Here is a 6,472-nt window from a genome sequence, read left to right as displayed (position 1 = left end):
AGACTACAGTCTCCATGAAGAAAGTAATCCTGATTTTATGTTTAGCTCCTAGCCTGGTCATAACAAAGTATGGTTCATTACATTTTATTTTTTCCTGCTAATTCTCTCTCTTTTTCATTTTATACTTCAATTCTAAAGCTAGTGACTCATTTTTCTTGGTAACTGGAAGAAAGACACACTTTAGATCTCTAGTTCTGACTCCGTTTCTCAATTTCCTTTTCTTAAACACCAGATTTTAACTCAAGGATGCCCTAAGAATCTTACTCACAACTCCCAATGTTGTTTTTTTTTTTTTTTTTTGAGAGGTTTTTGTTATAGGGCGCGTGCGCTCGCCAGAAAGACAGAAAGAGACAGAGAGATAGAAAGCGAGAAATCAGGAGGGATGGCCACGCCACAATCCCTTCTCCTCCATTCTCCTCTTGGGATCTTGGGCACGCATGCACATGCGCCTGGCGTGAGTTTAAGCCACTGGGTCCGGGATGCGAACTGCGGTCGACTACATGGGAGTCCAGTGACATAGCCATTACGCTAACTGCTGGTCCCGTCACAATGTATTCTTGAAGGAACATTTCTGTCCTGGGTAGGTTTTTATCTCTCCACTTTTTCTTCCTCAATATAATTTCTTCAACTTTCTTTCTGACTCCAAATCTTCAAAGTCTTCCTGTGGTCCTCACTGACCATGTCTTCCCTCCAAGTCTCTGTTGCAAGTCACCACATTCGTACTACTCAGGAAGCTCCTCTCTGGGTCCTTGATCCATTGTCTCTTCACAGAAAATCATTCATGCACAGTTGACAGAAGAGGCTCTTAAGGTAGAGCCCATGGGGGGGACTTAGGGAATTGGTCAATCGTTCTTTTTTTTTTTTTTGGAGAGGTTTTCGCTATAGGGTACGTGCGCTCGCTAGACAGACAGAGACATAGAGACAGAAAGCAAGAAATCACCCCCCAGGGGGGATGGTCACGCCGCAATCCCTTCTCCTCCATTCTCCTCTCGGGATCTTGGGCACACATGCACACGTGCCTGGCATGAGTTTTAAGCCACCGGGTCCAGGACACGAACTGCAGTCGACTACGTGGGAGTCCAGCGACATAGCCATTACGCTAACTGCTGGTTCCCGGGAATTGGTCAATCTTTGAATTGTCATCTGACCTCTTTGTATGTGGGCATTTAAACCTCCCTAAGCAGAATATCCAAAACTTTCATTGCATAACAAGAGTGATTTAGGATACACACACAAATCTTTAGAACCTCGTTTCTAGACCCTAGTCCATCAAAGTTTAACTGCACTTTAAGATACTCGGTTTTAAACAAATGAGTGACTCACAGTCTATCGTGATCTTTAGGAGAAAGGACTAAATTCATTATTTCTACAAACACATATTGAGCAGTGTTGTGTACTAGGTATTGTACTAGGTATTAGAGATACAGCAGTAGCAAGATAGAAGCAGTTCCTGACCTCACAGAGGTTATAAGATTGGCAATGTGCTAGCTCAGGGAGACATTTCAACACATGTCTCTGTGACCAGTGTCTGTGACCATTTTGAAAAATGGGAAGGGCTGGCTCCATGGCTTGGTGATTAAGATAGCCGTATACCATATGGCCAACCATGTGATCCAAGTCCTGGCCCAGATGGCCTGAGAAACATGTTGGGCACGTGTTGTGATCAAATCCCAAAAGGAGGGAGAGAAAGAAGAAAAGATATTGTGGCATGACCATTCCCTGGGGGAATGCTTTCTCTTCTCTCTCTTTCTCTGTCTCTGGTGAGCACATGTGCCCTCTAGCAAAAACAAAAACAAAAAACGGGGGGTATTAGCAAAATGCTGTGTGCAAGCTTCACAATGAAAAGATCCTTCCATGCATCTGTATAGATCCAATGCATTAGTAAATGAAAGCAAATATCACCACAGACATGGAGCCTAAGAAACCAAACAGACAGAAAGGCATAAAATATATGCCTTTTATATGGGGAAAAACTTACAGAAGATTTTTGGTCTAGGTTTTTGAAAGAAGAGTGTTCAACTCTAATACTTTTTAAGAAAACTTAGAGGGGCCAGCTCTGTGGCACAGTGGTAATGTGCTGTTCAAGATGTCAGATCCCACATGACAACCTCAGTTCACAACCCAGGCCTGGTTAGCCTGAAACATGCTGGGCATGCATGTGAGTACACAAGATCTCGCAAGCTGCAGAACTGGAGGAAGGGGATTGAAGCACGACCAAATCCTACAGAGGGTGCTAATTTCTCTCTCTTTTATGCATGCACATGCTGTATAATGAATTTTAAATGGCAGGGGGAGAAAACATGAAGAGTTCATTATTGAAATACAACTTAGAGCAGAGAAACATTCAGTTATAATGATTTTTGGTTTTGCCCCTTTGTCTTAAGTGATAGAAACAGAAAGAAAAGCTTCTAGGAGCTTTTGGAGGATGGAAAGATTCCCCCAAACAACTTGGTTCCTAGTTACTTTGATCTAATAGCCCTTGGTGCCTTTATTCTGCATTGGGCATGGCAGTGGGAAAATGATACAAACCATTACTTTTCTTGACTGAATCACACAAAGAATGGTATTGCAAAAGGAGTCAGAAATTAGGCCAGAGATTATCATATAATTGGTGCTGCTATTTTAAGAAAAATATAATTAAAAGCCATATTCAAAACTAGATTTTTATTTTCCAGCATTCTATGCCTTGGGGGCTATGTAGCAAGTCATAAAAACACCTTATGTTAACTATTAATTTTTAAAGAAAATACAGTCCAGGTTCAGCCATGTGGCATGGTGGTTGGGGTGGCTGGATCCCATATTGATGATGATGTAATTCAAGTTCTAGACTTGGTGGCCTGAGAAGCACATGGGGTGTATGTGTGCATGCATGCCCAAAATCCCAAAAGGAGAGGGGATTGCAGCATGGTCATCTCCCCTGAAAGCTGCTTTCTCGCTTTCCCTCTCTCTCTGTCCAGCAAGCATGCATGCCCTATAGCAAATGAAAAATAAAATACGGAACAAAAGAAAACTGGAAGTACAGTGTCTGTATTCTAGATCAGAAAAGCAAACTGAAAAACTAACATGGTTGTTTAAACTTAAAAGTCTAAGAAGTAAGGAAAAGTCTTAGGTCTCTAGACAAGTAAAAAAAGCTTTCAACAGAAATACATGAAAATATTACCAGAAGAGGCAGATGAGAGAGTTTACATTTTGGTGAGAATCATTTGACATGCTTAAAAGTGGTTTGAGGTTTTTCAAATATTTCCAAAGTGCTAATAGTATATTTGTAAATAAATAATTTTGAGTTTCCTTATTGTGGTAATAGGAAACTTTCCTTGAGCCCTCCAAACCACCATCAAGAACTCAGAGAGAGTAGAATGAGCATCAGAAGACTGAAGGTCAGAACTGGGATTCTGAATACTGCATACCAACGGCTAAGAGCCCAGCATAACTACCAAAGGTTTGATTTCAGATTTCCTAAGAGGAAAACCAGTCATCATCAGGATCGAGTGAGGGCTCTCTGAAAAGAGTAATATCAAACCACCTTATATCATTTTTAAAAATAATGTTACTGCATCAATGGGACAGTGATAAGAGAATATCAGGGCCAAGACAATGAATCCATTCCCTTACAACAGACACAACTCCAAGTTTCCCCAACACATTATGAAATCATAAATGGCATCTAGGACCATAATAATACATAAAGTTATTTTTAGTGCAGGATATGAAAGGCCTTATATTAAGCCATGCCAATAATTTTAAAAAGTCTTGTGCTGGGCCAGCAGTTGGCATGATGGTTAAGGCACTGGATTCCCACATGGCTGACTGTGGTTCAAGTCTCAGACCTGGCAGCTTGAAAATCATGCCAGGCATGTGTGTGTGCATGCCCAAAGTCCCAAGAGAAGAATAGAGGAGAAGGTACTGCAGCATGGCCATCTCCCCTGGGTGATTTCTCACTTATCCTCTCACGGTCTCTGTCTTTATCTCTCTCTGTCTGGTGAGTGCACACAGTCTATGGCAAAAACCTTAAAAAAAATCTTTAACATCTTTAACTTCTTTGGTTAGATTTATTACTGGGTATCTTATACTTTTTTGTGGCTATGGTAAATGGAATTACATTTTTCAGTTCTAACTCAGTGTGCCTGCTATTCGTATATAGAAATGCTATAGATTTTTGTATGTTGATTTCGTATCCTGCAACTTTATTGTATTCATGCATTACTTCCAGAAATTTTTTCATGGACACCATTGGGTCTTCTATGTATACATTCATGTCATCTGAAAATAGAAATAGTTTCACATCTTCTTTTCCTATTTGAATGCCTTTTATTTTATTCTCTTTTCTGATTGTGTTGGCAAGGACTTCCAGTACTATATATTTTATTATTTATTTATTTTATTATTATTCATACATTAAATCGCTATACATCATTTAGATTGTGAAGAGACCTTACCCAGCATGATATACACCTCAGTTCAGCCCAGTTGAGAGCAATATACACATCCTTGTCAACAGATAATAAACCTTATCTGTGTCTTAACTCTCCAGTACTATATTGAAAAGGAGTGGGGAAAGTGGGCATCCTCACTATATATTTTTATAAAGGTCCTGTTTCTAGCTTTTTGAAGTTTATTTTGGCAGTGTCTTGGCAATTCTTGTGGAGAGAACCAACTGTAGTTTAAAGAATTTAGCAATGTGAGGATTACAAAGTATAGAGAGGAAAATCCCATTGGGAGTGTATGTGCTATTTAACTTGATCCTTGCCTTCAGCTGTTCGTAAACACTGCTTAGAAGCTGTTCTTCAGTGTGTTGGTATTGGACTCCAGAACAAAATCAAAATAAACACAACATTGCAAAATGAGAAAGTTTTATGCAAACAAATGGGTAAACACAGAAATTACAATTTTAGAAATGAAATGGAATCTAGCGGTGTTGGCCACCCAGAGAGAATCCTTCTTGCTTCTAAATTCTATCTCTCTGCAGGTACTTGCTGTCTTTCCAAACCCAGAACCTATTTTCAAGGCCATGTGCATTGGATGGAATTTCTGGTGCAAAGAAAAAGAAGTTGCATCAAGTATATTTTATCCTAATCTCTACAGCAATCATTTCCTCCTCCAGAGGAGAGTAGACACATCATAAAGATCCAGTAGCCATTGTCTTTTAAAATGAATACAAACCCCGAATGCTCTTTACTTGTCCCATTTGATGCCTCTACTCCACTATCAGGGACTTGCCTGAGTTCTAGGTTTTAAAAATATTTGCTTGGAATCTATTAATAAAGGACTATATTTATTTCTTCCAACTGTCTTGGTAATGGAGCTGACAGTCTAGTGAGAGAGAAGAGTATCTGAGAATGGTGTCCTGCTGTGTGTTTGGTGTGTGTGTGTGTGTGTGTGTGTGTGTGTGTAAAAGAGGGTTGCTGTTGGAGGCTACTCTTCAGTTTGGGCATTTCTCTTTAAAATTAAGCAAAGATAACTGAAAACCCACGTGCTTTGTTAGTATATTTGTTAAAGAATAGTAACCACCTAGACCACATCTTCACATGAGTTCCTGCAGTTCCTGACCACATGCTTCCACTACCGAAGTGGTTGCATGTGAAGAGGCTGGGAGAGTGGGAATAGTTAGTTTAACTCCAGTAGTGTTATTTCTTCCAGCAAAAACATCTTACCTCCAGGATTTCCATGATAGTTTCCACCAGATTGGTCAAAGAAATCAGCTCTGAGAGAATCCATGTCAAACTTTGGTTGCCTGTGTATGTGCAATTTTCAAATGTTTACAAATAGTAAGTCCTCATGACAATATTGTCCTTTGTGTCTTCAATCCATTTACTGTCTCTATCACATTCTGGACCCTCAAACAATTTGCATCTTGTTTAAAGAAAAATAATGTGCATTATATGTATAAGCACAGTTATAACTGAAAAAAAAAAGTAATTCCATTTACCATAGCCACAAAAAGTATAAGATACCCAGGAATAAATCTAACCAAAGAAGTTAAAGACCTCCACAAGGAAAACTATGAGAAGAAATTGAAAATGACACAAAAAAGTGTAAGGACATCTCATGTTCCTGGATTGGAAGAATTAATATAATCAAAATAGTAATTATACCCAGATTAATCTATGTATTTAAAAATACAATCCCAGTCAAAGTACCGGAAACATTCTTCACAGATCTAGAAAAAAACAATCATACAATTTGTCTGGAAAATTGAAAGACCTTGTATTGTCAAAGCAATTCTACACAAGAAGGGTAGAGTAGGCAGCATCTTGCTCCCTAATCAAAAACTATACTACAAAGCTGTAGTAGTCAAAACAGCATGGTATTGGCACAGAAACAGACAGGTGGACCAATTAAACAGAATAGAGTCCCCAGAAATAAACTCCCAAACATACAGCCATCTGGTTTTTGACAAAGGGTACCAGTCACTTCATTGAGAAAAGGAAAACCTCTTTAGCAAATGGTGCTGGAAAAACTGGATATCCACCTG

Source organism: Tupaia chinensis, unplaced genomic scaffold, assembly GCF_000334495.1.
Source record: "Tupaia chinensis unplaced genomic scaffold, TupChi_1.0 Scaffold150243_1, whole genome shotgun sequence".
Lineage (NCBI taxonomy): Eukaryota > Metazoa > Chordata > Mammalia > Scandentia > Tupaiidae > Tupaia > Tupaia belangeri.
Note: the sequence above shows the minus strand (reverse complement) of the source record.